A 16682-nucleotide genomic window follows, 5' to 3' on the forward strand; every position below is an offset into this window, starting at 1 on the left:
CCATGTGAAATCTGACTCGGGAAACGACCACGCCCGGCAAGCGTAGAGGTCCGCTTGCCGAGCTTAAAGAAGGACACTCTGACCTCGCATTTCACCATACCCATGGTCCTTGTAGATCCAGAGCAGCCATCACGCATGCACGCGGTAAAGGCGTACGTAGACAGTGGAGCCGTAGGAAATTACTTGGACTGGGAATTGGCTACCAGGATGAATCTATCTCTCACCCGCAAGACCACGGCCAATGTTGTCACCACTGTAGATGGAACGGAAATTGCCTCTGGACCCGTAACTCATTCCACTGCAGAGATGACATTGCTGAGTCAAGATGGGCATCGAGAGGCTATGATGTTTGACTTAATCAAGGCCCCACAGTTTCAGCTGATACTGGGGATACCTTGGTTGGAAAAAACATAATCCCTGTATTGATTGGCGAGAGAAGAGACTAACCTTCCCAGAATGTGCTCACACCTGCTACCCAAGGAAAACTCAAAACTCAGTCCTGGCCCAGGTAATTCCAGTAGCCATACAATTACCTGTTGAATACCAAGACTTTCAGGATGTCTTCCAAAAGGAACAGGCAAACACCTTACCACCTCACAGATCGTATGATTGTCAAATAGGTCTTGTACCTGGAGCACAACCACCTTGCAGCAGAATCTATGCCCTTACGGAACCCGAAAATCTTCATTTGCGCCAGTACCTAGACCAGTACCTTGCTAATGGCTTCATTCACCCGTCCAAATCCCCTACATCTTCAGCTTTGTTCTTCGTACCGAAAAAGGAAGGCAACCTTAGAACATGTATAGACTACCGTGCACTGAATCAGATAACCATCAAGAATCGATACCCACTGCCTTTGATCCCAGAACTACTAGACCAGGTGAAGGACGCTTGTATATACACGAAACTAGACCTTCGGGGGGCATATCATCTGGTACGTGTCAAAGAGGGTGACAAATGGAAGACTGCTTTTCGCACCAAGTACAGACTATTTGAGTACCAGGTGATGCCCTTCGGACTATGCAATGCACCAGCAGCCTTCCAGTTCTTCATGAACGATGTCCTCCGAGAGCTTATCGACATTTGTGTGGTCGTTTACATCGACGACATCTTAGTATACTCTTTATCAGAATCTGAGCATGTAAAACACGTCCGAGCAGTCCTAGAGAAGTTACGCCAGCATAAATTATATGCTAAACTGGAAAAATGCATCTTCCACACTACGGAAGTGGAATTCCTTGGATTTATTCTGACCCCGAGAGGAATCCGGATGGATACGCGAAAAGTGGATGCCATTCTTAATTGGCCTTCGCCAAGTTCAATCAAAGGAGTTCAAAGCATGCTTGGCTTTGCCAATTTCTACCGCAGGTTTATCCCGGACTTCTCGCACATTGTACATCCCATTACAACGCTATTGCGAAAAAACAAACGCTTTGTGTGGACAGAGGAATCCGAGAACGCCTTCCAAGAGTTAAAAGCTAAATTCACATCTACTCCCATATTAAGACACCCGCGCCCCGAGCTTCCCTACATAGTGGAAACAGATGCATCCAGTTCAGCCATGGGAGCAGTCCTTTCCCAAAAGGATCCCGAAACTAACCAGCTTCACCCAGTGGCGTTTTGGTCAAGAAAATTTTCAGCCCCCGAATTAAACTATGCCATAACCGACAAGGAGCTGCTGGCCATCAAGTCCGCCTTCAAGGCTTGGCGGCACTATCTACTGGGTGCCAGACATACCATCATGGTCATCACCGATCACCGCAACTTACAATACCTAAAGAAAGCCAAAGCCCAATCTTCGCGCCAACTCCGTTGGGCATTGTTCTTCGCCGAGTTTGATTTTGTAATAACCTATCGACCAGGTTGTAAGAATGGTAAAGCAGACGCCTTGTCCCAGATTGGAATGGGAGAAGCAGAAATAACTTTAGAACCCGTACCCATAATTCCGGAACAGAGAATCCTTGGCCTGACATCCATACAGACACTGGAGGACATTCAAAACAAGATCCACCAACTCTTTGATTCCGTTGCCCTACAGGACTGGGCAAAGAAAGGTCCAGAGTACTCTGTCATCGATGATTTACCTTATTACCAAGGCCGGCTATTTTTACAGCAAAAGGAACTACAGGAACTTGTCATTTCCCATTACCATGACACCTTAATAGAAGGGCATCCGGGTATTGCAAAAACCGAAGCTAAAATTAGGAAGCAATTTTTGTGGCCCACCTGGCGAAAGGATGTCAAGTCATTTGTCATGTCTTGTGGCATTTGCGCACAAAATAAAGGGCAAAAGAAAAAACCTGCTGGATTATTGCAACCATTAGACATACCACCTACCCTTTGGCATACCTTGTCATTAGACTTCATCACTGATTTACCCCCGTACCAAGGTTACAATACCATTCTAATTATTGTAGATCTTTTTTCTAAAATGGCCCACTTCATTCCTTTAAAAGGGATACCTTCAGCTTCAATCCTGGCCAAGGAATTCCTTGAAAATGTTGTCCACCTGCATGGCTTTCCTTCAGTGTTAATTTCAGATCGGGGCAGTCAATTCATTTCACATTTTTGGAGGAAATGCTGCCAACTGGCACAAATTGATGTTAGGCTTTCGACCAGTCACCACCCTCAGACCGACGGTCAAACGGAGAGGACCAACCAGACTCTTGAACAGTACCTCTGTTGTATGCCTCATCAGTCTAAGGGGAATTGGAAAGACATTCTGTGGATCGCAGAGTATGCGTACAATAATTCCGTACACTCAGGAACTGGACAAAGTCCTTTTTTTACCATTTATGGGCACCATCCTCGAACCTCGGATTTGGACTCACCCCAGCATTTAGAGATACCCGCAGTGGACCATCTCCACGCTGTTATTACACAAGCCTTTAAAGAAGCAACCATCCATTTGCAAAAGGCTAAGGAAAAATACAAAAAGGATGCAGATCAGCACAGAAGTGAAGCTCCTCAATACCAAATAGGGGACCAAGTATGGTTAGCCACTAAGCACTTACCAGTTAAGGGGACTCGGACCTTTAACACCAGGTATTTGGGACCTTTTTCTGTCAAAGCAATTATGAACCCAGTGGCCGTCAAGTTGGACCTACCTGCTCATATGCAAATCCCTCCCGTCTTCCACGTGTCTCTTTTGAAGCCAGTGCAACCAGGAACAAGGCTAACCACTCCACCTGAACCTATCCTCATAGACGGGGAGCCCGTGTTCGAAGTCAAGAATATTTTGGACTCAAAAAGAGTGAGATCAAAACTCTTTTACCTAATTGACTGGAAAGGTTATGGTCCGCAGGAAAGGTCTTGGGAACCTAGTGACCACGTGCATGCACCTCGTTTAGTGAAGAGGTTCCATCGGGAATTTCCAAACAAACCACGGCCAAGGGGGAGAACGACTTTAGGAGGGGCCTTGAGGGGGAGTGCTGTCATGATGCCTGCCCCCGGAAGACCAGACCAGGCCCAGCAGCCCCGGAAGCAGGCATCATGCCACTTGGAGCATGCCCAAAAGCCCCAGTTAGGGGCTGTTTGGGTACAGTCCTGGCACCTATGGCGCCAGGCTCATAAAGATAAAGTCAGTCCTGGCGCCATGGGCGCCAGGCTCATTATTGATAACTTACCTGAAACAGACCATGCTGCATACTCACCTAAAGCAGACCATGTTGCATGAAGACTCAAGCCAAATGAGGCTTAGGAGGGACTATTTTACTGAAGGGACTATTTTGTTACTTGGGTGGGGCTGTGGAAGAATACTTACCTAGATCTTCTTCCAAGGCTATTTAAACCACACCCGGACAGCCACACGTGCTTCGCGTTATTCTGTTTGCTGCAGCGTAACCCTCACCGTGTTTTCAGCAGCTCCAGTCTTCAGCCACGCCCGCTTCAGTCCTGGGACTCCTGAAACAAGAAGAAAAGAAGGATAAAGGTTAGAACAGGAGTTTTAACTTTAATCCTTACCTGAATCCTGATCCATTTCGCCACAGAACTGAAAGACAGAAGTCTTTGAAGCATCGCTTCGCATTCCTACGGCGCCGCGCTGAACTTGCCTGCTTGGCGGTACTTCAGCATTCCATCACACTCTCTCCACCTCGCGGCCGCCCTCCGACACCTAAGGAGACAAAGACAGCAAGGTGAGCAAGGGGAGAAAGCAAAGACAATACCAGTTACCCTCCACAAAACTTACCTGATTTACCACAGGGGTCTCACCTCATCTCGGGTCGGCACAGTCAACTCTGCTTCATCGCCGTACCCCGGCCCCTAAGGGGAAAACCACAATAGACTTACCTGAATCTTACCGAGTGCCATTTGGAAATCTTCGAGTGGATTAATCGGCAACCTGCAAGGAATCGGACAGAGTGAAGAGCAGACATTTGAACTCTTATGAACAATTGGACTTTAGAGTCAATACTGGAACTCACCAATTCCTCTACGCCAGTGAAGTAACTGGTCATCAACGCGCCCCTGCGGTCGACGCAGGATGGAGAGCTCATCCTTCCAAACCATCAGGTGAGACTAAGGAGGGGTCATCAAGAGTGATCTGTGGGAAGACAACGGGAGTGGGGAAGGTGGGTTGACACTCAATTCCACGGGTGGTTAATTCCTCTTCTCCTTTGCAGAAGAATATTCTTGCGAGCCAGACAAACTAGGCTGAGCGGGCCAGTCCAGTCAGTCATCTCGGCGCTACACGTCACGCTGGTGGAAATAACAGCGGCCCAGTTCCAGTCGACGCCCCCGTGAGAACCAGGTGAGCGTAACAGTTTGTCTGCAAGTTCAGTGTATGTTGAGATGCGGGGGTGAGGTGTGTGTCGGGGCTGCTTGAATGTGTTTGTGTGCACAAGTGCAGTGTATGTTGAGATGCTGGGGGGCAGGGGGGTGTCGGGTCTGCCTGAATGTTTTTGTTGTGTGAAAGTGCATGTTGAGATGCTGGGGGGGGGCTGATGGGGGGAAGAGAGGGGGGGGTCGGGTCTGCCTGAATATTGTTGTTGTGTGCACGTTCAGTGTATGTTGAGATGCGGGAGTGGGGGGTCTGGGTCTGTATGGGTGCATGCTTGTGAGTTTGTATGGTGAGTTGGGGGTGGGGGTCTGTATGGGTGCATGGTGTATGCTTGTGAGTTTGTGTGCTGAGTTGGGGGGTTCGGGTCTGTAAGGGTGCATAGTGTATTGGTGTATGCTTGTGAGTTTGTGTGCTGAGTTGAGGGTGGGGGGGTTCGGGTCTGTATGGGTGCATGGTGTATGCTTGTGAGTTTGTGTGCTGAGTTTGTGGTGGGGGTTCGGGTCGGTTTGGGTGCATGGTGTATGCTTGTGGGTTTGTGTGCTGGGGTGGGGGTTTGGGTCTGTATGGGTGCATAGTGTATTGGTGTATGCTTGTGTGCTGAGTTGGGGTGTGGGAGTTCGGGTCTGTATGGGTGCATAGTATATTGGTGTATGCATGTGAGTGTGTGCTGAGTTGGGGGTGGGGGTTCGGGTCTGTATGGGTGCATGGTGTATGCTTGTGAGTTTGTGTGCTGAGTTGGGGGTGGGGGGTTTGGGTCAGTATGGGTGCATGGTGTATGCTTGTTAGTTTGTGTGCTGAGTTGGGGGTTGGGGGTTCGGGTCTGTATGGGTGCATGGTGTATTGGTGTATGCTTGTGAGTTTGTGTGCTGAGTTGGGGGTGGGGGTTCGGGTCTGTATGGGTGCATGGTGTATTGGTGTATGCTTGTGAGTTTGTGTGCTGAGTTGGGGGTGGGGGTTCGGGTCTGTATGGGTGCATGGTGTATACTTGTTAGTTTGTATGCAGGGGTGGGGGGGTTGGGGTCTGTATGAGTATGTATGCATGGTGCATGCTTGGTGGCATGGGGCATATTGTTTGGTTGGGGGTAGGGGCCATAGTGTTTGGTTGCGGGGTGGGGGCCATGGGGCATAGTGTTTGGATGAGGGATGGGTTTCATGGGGCATAGTGTTTGCTTGAGGGGTGGGTGTCTTGGGGCATAGTGTTTGCATGAGGGGTGGGTGTCTTGGGGCATAGTGTTTGCATGAGGGGTGGGTGTCATGGGCCATAGTGTTTGGTTGAGGGGTGGGAGCCATGGGGCATAGTGTTTGGTTGAGGGGTGGGGGATATGGGGCATAGTGTTTGGTTGGGGGTGGGGACCATGGGGCATAGTGTCGCTCTCCAAGAGTGAACCCAAAAATAAAGCTAAAACGGGCACAGTTAGGAGATGTACATCCTTAGCTTTTTGTGGAAACCTGACTCAACGATAGCCATACTCCTCTTGGGCAATCCAAACAGCAAAGTATAGCAGTCCAAAATAATGGAATGTCCAATCAAGTGTCAATAAAATATACATAATTTAATTAAACAGACGATTAGCAATAACTAAATAGAAATAAATGATAACAATGGAAAATGTGTAGTACAAAATGTAAGTTTGAAATACAAATAAAAATCATTACACCTCAAAAACGCATTCTTTTTCTATGTGTTTAATAAAAATTGGGGGTTGAAAAAGCCTCCTGCCACGCCATGCCCCACTGCGCCTACCGCCCCACCCACATTTACTTTTCGGCCCACTATAGCCATCATGTAAGGTACTTTCGGGCCTCTGTCAATACCAGTTGTTCACCCCTGGCCTAGAGCAACATGGCCATTGTTTTGGTGATGGAGGACATCACGCTGTTCCCCTCCCTTACCCTCTGTGACATCTGGACAATGGCACATGTGCAGTGACCAAGTGCATGTGCATTACGTCTTTCACTGGCCTGCACGCTCTCGCTCATGATCTGTGCCTCCTGAAGGTGCTGCCACACCAGGGATGTGAGTGCATCCTGCCGTTGCTCCATCCTGGTGTGGCAGCCTTCAATATCCCTCACACTCGGGAATGGGGGACGTTGGGGGCTTTGGTGGGTCCATGAGGCTGAAGAGCAGGGGCTCCTCATTGCTCTGATCTGTCGAGTCCCAGACCACCCTCGTCCGCTGTGCCATCTCCAAAACACGCATGTGCATGGCCTTGTGGCAGTGGTGGTGGTGGTGGCGGCACTGCTGCTTCTGGGGCTGCCGGGATGGGTGCAGCTTGTGGGGCCTGCGGTGGCACTGCTGGAGGGTGAACAGGGGCCTGCGGTGGCAGCGCTAGAGGGTACACGGGGGCCTCCAGGGGAACTGCTGGAGGGTGCACGGGGGCCTGCGGTGGCACTGCTGGAGGGACAGCGTTGGCACTGCAGGAGGGACCGCGGAGGCCTGAGGTTGCTGGACGGATGCAGTTGGGGTTGCAGTTGCATGTCTGCCTGTTGAGGCTGTGGAGTACTGGGTTGAGGTGGTGGTGGTGGTCCTTCGGTGTGGACGCCTGGTGCCCCTTGATGTGCTGAGATGGGCATCCTGATTGCCAGATGATGTGCCAGAGGGAGTCATAAAGGCAGGGTGTCAGTGATGAGTGTGGACTGATGAGGCAGACATTAACGCATTTGGTTTTTGATGACAGTGCTGTGTCAGGAACATGGCGGGGGACATGGCATGGTGCACACATTCTTGTGTCATGGATACTGTGCGGCTGGATGGGTGATGCACCTTCATGGTGTATGGTGTGCCGGAGATACTGTCAGTACTCAACCAAACAACAATGGATTCTCTACTGGGTTGTAGGAGGGCAGCAGTATCACCTGGACCAGAGGGTCCAGGTCTCCTCACAGAGGGAGACCTTCCTAATGATATACCCCTCTGTTTGTTACTTGACAAAGCAGAGGAGTCAATCAATTGAAAGAGCGATAAGGGAACCAATTCCACTAGATGCATGCCAGGCTGCAAGAGAAGGGCAGGATTTAGCAAAGAATCCCTGACATAACTATTAGCAAGAAGTAAGGTAGAAGAGAACTGACCTTGCTAAATTAGGCGTAGGAACATCAACAATATGTTGATGGTGAGGGGTTGTTTTCCCAGGGTTGTGCGTTCTCTGAAATAGCAAGACAAGGAATGACGCAAAAGAACTGAGGAGATAGATGATTGTTTCTGGATATGAGTATATCTCTTACCTACTGCACTAGATGGTGACAGGAAGGAGGAATTATGTCAGAGAAGAATCCAATAATCCAAGGGAGCAAAACAAAAGCAGAGGAGGAAGGAAGGTTAGTGAGGATTAATAGGCGCCTGGGTACCCGGGTGGCATGAGGACGCATTACACGACAGGTTGGTGCACATGTTGGTAACTGCAAGATATCCTTAGTTCTGTGCACTGGGTGTAGTCCTGGTTATAGATAGAAATCCCTTTTGGACCCCAGGGAGTAGGATAAGTGCAAGCAGAAGAAAAGCAACTCACTGGGCAGAGTAAGTAAGGTATAGCAACAAGTTAGGATGTGAAAGAAAGAAGTGACTACCAATTTGCAGGACTTACGCGATCCAAGAATGTTAACAAGTAGATAGCCACTAGGCAAGCAGCTGCAGTATCAGAACGGTAGACAGATGCAGTCCGGGAGCGGAAGCAGGTAGGACAACATTAGGCGAGCAGCAGGAGTATCAGAATGTGAGGAAGAAGCAGTCTGGGAGCGGAAACAGGTAGGTCAACATCAGGCAAGCAGCAGCAGTATCAGAACATGAGGCAGAAGCAGTTCGGGAGCGGAAACAGGCAGGTAAAATTCAGTCGAGCAACAGCAGTTAGCAGAACGTTAGACAGAATCAATCTGAAGGAGGAAGAAGGAGGTCTGACACCGGGTTAGCAGCAAACGTACAAAATCACAATTCAAAGACAGTCCGTAGCAGAGAAATGCTGGTTCGTTCACCTGCATACAAAGTAGAACATAATAAGCACTAACTTCAATCGGAAGCATGATCAAGATTCATGGGAAGCTGGTAGGCGGGTCTTCTCAAAGGGAGTCACATGATCGGCTACATGATAGAAGGTGACCATAGGCGGTGCTGTAGTGGAAAGCAGCGCCGCTGTGCGAGAACCGTATGACTTGCGTGCTCCCAGTCACCACGGCAACCCACAACGCTGTATAAACAAAAATGCCAGAGAGGGAAAAACACGGGCCGGGTGCCCCCGTCGTAGGGAAAACATATGTGGATAACGCCTACCATGGGCAGAAAACTCTTTCCACGGGGCGGAACCATGATACTGTCGTGGTGTACTGGAAATTTCTGGGTAGGGTGTTAGAGGTGTGGCACACATGTTGTGTGATGTGTTGGGGAGGGTTGTGCCATGGATGGTGTCCCCATGTGGCTGCTGCCTGTAGCACTCACAGGGATCGGTGAAAATGTGTGCTAATGGGTCGGTTGGGTGGGACGAGGGAGTCACATGTTTCCTGGATGTGTGACGCTGGTCTTTTGTGGGAGGTGTAGGTGCTTGACACTGACGTAACTTTGTGTGTGGGCTAGCACGGCAGGTACACACAAATGTTGCTGTTGCAAGGTGAAGTGTGTCCGAGTGCCAGCAGGAGCATGTTACATTAGCGATACAGGGTGTCTGTGCTATGTTCTATGTGTGATTGAGGTTTGGGGTGAAGTTGTATGTCGTTGTGTGCAACTAGGTTGAAGGTTGGGGGTGAACGTGGGGGGTCCGGCAGGGCTGTATTGTTGTTGTGCACAATGCACTTGACATGTTTTGCAGCTGTAGGGTGTGCAGGGTGGACAGGGAGGTTGATATGACATTGGGGTTACGTGTACTCACCGGCCTCCTCGGATGTCATGGCTCCGGCCGACACAACTCCCACACTTTCTATGGACTCGAGGTGCAGCATACTGCTGCACATCTTCTCCCAGGACTGCAGATGGATGGGGGATGCGCTACTGCCACCTGTGGCCATACCCTCTCTGTGCTGGCCCGACAGGAGGTTTCACACCCTCAAGTGCAGGTCATCCCACCTTTTGTGACAGCCACGCCAAGTGCAGGGGGGTTTGCCAACTGCTGTTACTTGCTGGGCAGCCTCCTCCCAGATAGTCTTCTTCTGGAGCTGTGCCTGCCTGCGTTGGTCGGTGGAGAACAGTTGGTCTGCATGTTGGACAATGGTGTCCGCCAACATGTTAAGCTCCGCCTCACTGAAGCGTGGCTTGCGCCTCTGGGTTGAACAGACTCTTGATGTCATCTTGCTTTTTCAAAAGCTGTGCTCAGGATTTAGGTGTGCGTCCTGTGCTCTCAGGATTGCAATGGATTGTGTTTTAGTAATGGCCGCCAGTCGAGTTCCTGTTCCAGCGATCACTGTAATTACGGTCACAGTAATTGTGGCACCGTTGCTACCAGTGCCGGTGGACACGGGAGCGTGTTGCCAGATCTGGAAACACTGGCACTGAGGACGCCAGTTTGGGCATTTCTGGGGGTGGTTGCAATTACCGGCATGCATGAGCCACTGTTTCCGGCATGCCAGAATGCATGTGCACACCAACGTGGAATCAACCAGTGTTTCCCGCAGCTGGAGTTCACGAACACGGTGCACCGGCATGCCAGTAATTAGGGATTCTTACTGGCAAACTCGTAATGAGGCCCAATGTCTTGTTACACCTACTGTTGGTCCCCACAAAGACACTTCCTTCATTGTAAAAACATAGTTCAAATTCTTCCTGCTTTTGCACTTTCACTGGTTTCTCCATTGCTTCGATACGTGGGAGTTTTGCCACCTGCTCATTGAAGTACCCACTGTACACTGTAAGGAATGCATGGTGGCAATAGTAAGACAGATGAAAGTGACCACAGTTCAAGGGTGTTAATTGAACTTTTGCAAGGGTATGATAAACGCCTATCTAAACCTAAATCTAAGATGGGAGCAAGCTACGACCATCACATAATAATATTGCAGTCCTAGTGGAGTCTTGTCAAATTAAAAAGGACCTATACTAAAAAACATATTGCCAATCCTTACCACTAATTTGCAAATAGTGTGGGGTAAAGTTCATGAAAAAGAAAGAAGTGTTCACAAAATGATAAGTCAGGATGACTGAGCCGTTGGCCTCCCTTCACCACGTTTTCAGCACAGGGCAAGGCAGTTTACTCAAGCAAAGCGCACACTCTGGCTTTGGTGGCACGAGAATACAGTTTTATTTTCACAGTTCAGGACCTCTTATGTCCAAGTCTCTTTGCTCCCTGCAAGTCTCTTGACTCAGAGGGCCTGGTGTATACAAAAACCACATGCAAGCATTCTTTTCCCTTTGCCAGTATTCAATTTGGGCGTTCGCCTGGATCCCCCTCTTCCGGGCTTAAATCCCTTTCAACTATGTTCTGATAATTTCTTCTCGGGTGATTCACGTTCACTCCGGATCCCTCAGCCAGGCTCAGATCCCTTTCACTTTGTCAATTAGTATCCCTCAGCCGGGCTCGGACCAATTTCGATGTACAATAAACTATCGAAGACTTTCGAGTATGCACAGGATTTAGCAAGACCTGTTGCATGACCACTTCGATTTCGGTATTCCTTTGTCTCACACTCAGCATCGGTTGGATACTTAACAGAGTCCTTCGAATGGTTGCCCACGTGGCGCCAAACCACTCTGTGTATGGTATCTGGAGTTGCCTCCCAAAGTTCAATCACAATGTTCAGTTACTTCTTTGGTTCCAATTATACTTGCGTCGCTCCTTGCAAACGCCTCACACACTGTTCTCTTTGTACAATGTTGCCGCTTGCAACTTTGGTTCAAAACACAAGCTGGTTTGCCATCAATCTCTATGACTCCTTGGCTGTACTGCCTTTTCTGATGCGGCTTTGTTGTAGGAGCCAAGGACAGTACCACAGTGGCAATCGCTCCTCCCCCACCATGGTTATCGATGCAGGAGAGCACTGGTTATTTCCGACACACTGTGCAGGTTTGATCAGTCTTAGTTCCTGGTCTTTGGTTTCTTTCCAAGGCTCATGAAAACAGTTTTAGAGGTCACAGGTACTTCCTGCTTGCGACTCTCTCTGGCCTAGCAGTCTTTCTCCTTGTATTAAACTGCCATCTTGACACTGCTGTTTCGTCATGTGCTTTGCCTCGCTCATAGTGTGCTTTCGTGCTCCGCCTTTTATCCGTGTGGGGAAGTGTGATGGAAGTCAGGTGTGTGTAATAATCTGTAATTGCCTGAACTTGCCTGTCCATAGTGTTGGGACATGTCAGGTATACGGATCTGGTGTTAGTCCGTTGTCGCTAATGGTGAACTGTCCGTGAGAAAGAGTTTGGAAAGGGGGAGGGGTTGAATTCCTAGGTATCCTACCTAGTAGGATAGGGAAAGGGTGTTATTGGAAAGGGTCTCACTGCGTCTCACCCTCCGGTGTCCCACTTCCACTCCCCGAGTACCCCTCATTCAGGTGATCCTCCCGCACTAATCCACCCCCAGGTACTGGTTCCAAAAGCGATGGCCATGTCCTGGCCACCTGGATGACAGATTCCTGGGAACTAGCGGTGAGACACCTTCAGGTTTCTCACAACACACAGTTCACTTTGTCTATCACTTCTCCGAATCCTACTAATCCTCCTGCCATGCAGCTCATAATGGTTTCTTGCCATCTGCTTGCCACGAACCTCACGCCTTCCAAGTATGTGGGTGAAAACACTGTTATAAAAGAATCCTTTTGAAAACAAGAACGTTGCTTTTTACAACTGAAGTTTTCAGATCCATGTACATCCATTGCGACATAAGTAGATGAGAGAGAGAGCGAGAGAGGAGGAATTGAGAGAGAGAAATAATTCTCAGTGCAAACAATGCATAGCAGCTTATGTATCACAGAGGCATGTTTGTTGTAGAACTTTGAGAAAATAAAGTTAAAAACATGTCAGGAAGGAAACATCTGTATCTCTGCAGCTACACGTTTTCTTTAGAACTATTACCAGGGGGAAAGTATTTACGTGCAGCACTTAACCTGTACTATTAGTGCTTTACTGAGGTTGGGGTGCCTTGCAAACAGCATATGAATGCTCAGACACATTTACTGCAAGATGAGTAGCAGATGCAACCTCAAAGCGGCCATTGTAGCTAGGTTTGCTCCACCGGCGGACCAAGTTCTTCACAAAGATGAGATCACCAGGGAAAACCTGGAGAGGGAGTGTCATAGACGGAGAATCAGAAGCAGCGCTGATCGTCTCCTCAGTCCTTGGTGGTGCGATCTGTTGAGAGATACATTTCATAGCTTTTGTCAAGGCATGCAAATAACTCCCAAATACTTCTCCTAGGACAGCCACAGCCCTGTAAGCATCAGATGCTCTCCTGATTGTAGATAGGGGCGTGTGTATGCACTGTTGCGTAACCACCTTGTGGCGCGATAAGTGATGATCCTTACAGGGCTGCATGAACATGCAAAACAGAGCAAGGGGCAAGCAGTGCATGCCATTCTTTTTTTAACGTGGTGCAAAGCTTTGACAATTAACTTTTTAGAAGCCCATTTATCCTCTTGAAAACTCTGTTGGCTTGAGGGTGGTAAACTGTACACATCTGATGCTTAATGCCCAATAATGCAGTTATCTCTTTGAAGAGCTCATTGAAAAAGTGCATTCCGTTGTCGGACCTTAATACTTCACACACGCCCCATCGAGGAAATCCCTCTCTGACCAAATATGTGGCCGCACATTTTACATCAGGGTGTGCACAAGGACCAGCCTCCACCCACTGTGAGAAAGGACAAACACCAACTCCACCTTTTATCCATGTCGACGTAGTCGATATGTAACTCGTGGTAGTAGTGGGGCGGGGCAGTGTACCTCGGATTTTTCTTAGGGTAAGACCAGTACTTTAAATCTGACCCGTAATACAGTTAACAATCATTTTAGTTATTGCCTCCTGCAGATTGTGGACAAACCAGTCCTCCTGTATATCTGCAGCAATATGTTGCTTTAACACATGGGATGGATTATGCAGCTGGTCGAATGCAACCTGCAGCATCTCTTGTGGCATAACTGCTTTGCTTTGCCTGAGTTTTCTTGTCACCACAATAAATCTAGGGGACTGCTTGCATCCCTTCTTTAACCACAAGTCGTCCTCCATTCTATTAGCTGTGTAATCGATAAGGAATTGTAGGAGTCTGGTAGTTGTTCTCTACTCTGCACTAGCACTGGGTACTCAGGGACACTCAGTACCGGTAAATGCACTGCTTGTTTAGCTGGCGCATTTGCAGCAGTGTTACCGAGTGAAAGCTTGTCTGTATTATTAGTATGGGCGGTGTATTTTACTACTGCACTGAAGGAGGGCTGGGATAGCACGTCAATTAGTTTATTTAACAGTACCGTATGTTGTACTGGGTCTGTCAGCCCTTCTAAATCCCCTCCTCCTCCACCATGCTAGGCCTGCGTGCATTGTGGTGGTGACATAAGCCAAATCAGAACAGATGGTGACAAAGCACCATTGAAATGCTAAAAGCGCCTTAATGAGTGCTATAAATTCTGCTGCTTGGGTCGAACAGTGCATGGGTAATCTCTTTTGCACCAATATCTCATAGTCCCCATCCACTAGGCGGACTACTGCTTCCCCAGTATGCCTCAAACCTTTGCCCTGATCGATAGTTCCTGACCCGTCAACAAAAATAACCTCCACTCCCTCTAGGGGGCTATCCCTCGCTTTCGGGATATCATCCTCCTCCTCCCCCTCAAATGTTACACAATCATGTGCTACAAGGTCTCCCTCAGTGCACTGCTCTGCCAAGAAAGTAGTGGGATTTACAGTTTTACATCTCACAATATGAATGTTCGGGCTGGACAGGATGATCTCATACACGGACGCCCGCTGCGTGGTCAAAGTTGATTTGGACCTCTCCAAAATGGCGAACACTGCATGCTCCATGTACAGTGTTACAGAGCACCCCATGAAAATTGTGGAGCTTTTCTCAATCGTAAATGGAGTTGCAGCAAGCACTCGTTCACATGGGAACTTGCCCTGCATCAAAGAATCTAGCAGTCCACTGTAGTAGGCCAATGACTTGTGGCCCATCGTGCTCTTTTGTGTCAGTACTGCAATCATCAATTGGCCATTTGAAGGGAGAAAAGACAACTTGTGTGTAATTAGGGGTAGCCAGCACTAGGGCAGTGGAAACCACTTCTTTTAGGACGTTAAAGTTGGTGAGTATATCCACCGTCCACAAAATCATATGGACATTCTTATTAGCCTCTTTAAGCCCTGTAACAGCGGCCTGGTGTATGCTGCATAATCTAGAATCCATGCCCTACAGTAATTACACAATCCTAGAAATGTCTGCATCTCTTTTACAGTTTTGGACTGGGGAGTGCTGTGCACTGAGGCGTGCCCAATCAGGTAAAATTATTTTCCCGTGAACAGATTTCAACTGCCCAAATGGAGCTCTTCGCCTTATCTACCTTGTACCCCTTGTACGCCAGCAGCTGCAGGAGGGTGATAGAATCCTTCCAGCACTGCAGTTCACTGTCGCTACACACTAGCAAATCATCACCATACTGAATGATGATACTGGGCACTTGGATATTCCCTAAGTCAGCGTGTAGGATCCTGTTGAAAATGCTGGGTGACTCACAGTACCCTTGAGGCAGTCTAGTGTGTTCAAAATGCATTCCCCCGTGCCTAAACGTGATGAGGTACTGGGAATCAGGATGCAGGAGTATGGAGAAGAACGCATTTTTAAGAACTATCACAGTGAAGTGGGTCGACTCCTTTGGGATGCTGCATAGTATTGTTGCAGGGTTTGGAACTACAGGAAATTCTGCGTGGACAATGTTGTTTAGAGGACGAAGGAAGTGGATCATCCTCCAACTCCCCCCTATTTCCTTTTGTATCAATTAGATTGCTGTGTAGGGAGGTAGAGGGTACTATTATTCCATGATTCCGGAGTGCCACAATGGTGTCTCTTGCTGTGTAGGGAGGTAGAGGGTACTATTATTCCATGATTCCGGAGTGCCACAATGGTGTCTCTTGCTGTGTAGGGAGGTAGAGGGTACTATTATTCCATGATTCCGGAGTGCCACAATGGTGTCTCTTATGCCCGCCTCTGCACATTTGGACCGCAGGTTTTGCTTAACTCGGGGCAACACTGAGCCTTGCTTGAGTGTTATTCGAACTAGCGCCACTCCCTGCAAGAGCCCTACATCATGGGCGCTAGTTTTCCACAGCCTTTCTGGTACTTGCTCCATGTCACTCTCAGTAAAAAGAGACGGGGCAACAAGGGTCATTAAGGAACGCTGTACCTTCCGACAAGTGATACAAATTGCTAACACAATTTTTCCATTGTCATCCCTTCCCACAAACAATTCTGCATCTGTCACTTCATTGAGGGGGACCGCTGGATCAATGCACCATACAGTGCACCGCTCGCAACCATCAGAGTCTGTGCCCACCACAACAATCCTTTTAGCCGACATAACCAGACTCTGTAAGTCTAGGGAAAGTATCATACCTGAAAAAACAAGAAGGGGCGAGGCGCGCACTCCAGTTCCTGGCGAATATATTACCTGAGAAAAAGGTAACTGGGTTAAATCCCAAGTCCTATTTTGATACCTACCTCTTCTGTGTAGGGAACCATTGTGACTGCCTCAGAGAATCCCTGGATGTCAAGAGTTTCACCTGATAACAGAAAGTCTCCTTCAATGATGCATGATTTAGTGGCACCTGTGTCGACAATAAAGATTAATTGCTTATTACCTATCTCAGTGCCCACCAAGGGTTCCTCATCAAGGAGGGTAGTCATGAACAGGAATGGGCACGCAAGAGCTTTCTGTGGGCTGTTCTAATCAGGATACATGATAGTACCTGGGAACATGACAGGGGTTTCTCCCATGACAATGACCCCTCAGTAAGGT

The sequence above is a fragment of the Ambystoma mexicanum genome, chromosome 6p (assembly GCF_040938575.1).
Source record: "Ambystoma mexicanum isolate Mex_15411 chromosome 6p, UKY_AmexF1_1, whole genome shotgun sequence".
Classification (NCBI taxonomy): domain Eukaryota; kingdom Metazoa; phylum Chordata; class Amphibia; order Caudata; family Ambystomatidae; genus Ambystoma; species Ambystoma mexicanum.